Source organism: Pteropus vampyrus, unplaced genomic scaffold (assembly GCF_000151845.1).
Source record: "Pteropus vampyrus isolate Shadow unplaced genomic scaffold, Pvam_2.0 Scaffold488, whole genome shotgun sequence".
In the NCBI taxonomy this organism is placed as follows: domain Eukaryota; kingdom Metazoa; phylum Chordata; class Mammalia; order Chiroptera; family Pteropodidae; genus Pteropus; species Pteropus vampyrus.
The window spans coordinates 678874-679958 of record NW_011889269.1 but is presented as its reverse complement, the minus strand read 5'-3'; positions in this window follow the sequence as shown (position 1 = coordinate 679958).

Sequence of the window (1085 nt, the reverse complement as noted above, 5' to 3'; positions counted from 1 at the left end):
CTTCATGGGAATTACCTACTGGCCATGTCCTTCTCACTCCACCCTCCACCTCATTGAATAATCTCGCTCTTTTATTCCACAAACAGGAGTTCACTCTGAATTTTCCCTTCACTGTTTTAAGTCCACAGACTCTGCACTCTCCAAAATGTTTCAACTTTAGTGGAAAAATCTACCAAAAAGTTAAATAATATCAAGATAATCCCTCTGAAAATACAAAAAAGAAAAAATGAAGGCAGATTTTACAGAATTAAATGGAATCTTAATATCTCAAACCGAGGCATTTTGCTTTATTTCACAAATTTCAGAGCCTTCCAGGGATAAATGTATAAGCATATGACTCACTCACCAAGGGATTCTTCCTTTGACTAAAGAGCTTTCTCCAAAAGCAAATTCTGCCTTCCACCCTGAGAGCCACAGGATAAGTAGTCAAAGAGGGAAAGGAGAAGAAAGAGAAGAAGAAAAAGAGAGAGAGAGCAGTTTGTCCCTCCTTCTAGCAGTCCATGATTCAGACATACTAGAATTCACTTCCAGAGTCCTCTGCTACATCATTCTAAACAAGTTTAAAACTAGAGATCTAAGCAGGCATATACTTAGAAAATACCAGAACTTCTCAAACCCACCCTGCCTATATGTTTTGCCAGGGAAGACAGAGACTTATTGGAAATGACAGTACATCAGCACAAGGCTAGAGTCAAAGCAAAGCCACTACTACATAAAGTGACTTTCAAACCAGAGGTCAAGAACAGGAATTGTGGATTCCAGCTGATGATATGCTGGTAACGTTTAAAATAATGGCTCCCCATTCCAAAATCCCCAGACCCCCCCAAAAAAAACCAAAAACGTGATTTGTTTTGATTGCCAATTTCCATGGTTTAAATATTCCCTCCACAGTCAATTTCAGACTCCAACATGACATCATTGCATATGGAATTGGTAATAGCAGCACACCATTACATAACATTTCTGCTATATCGATATGATATGAATAACTTTACAGATACTAGTAAGACATAGTAAAATAATTAGAAAGTGATGAGTTTTAAGTATTATTACATTTCAATGTAATTTATTTAATTGGAAAATGT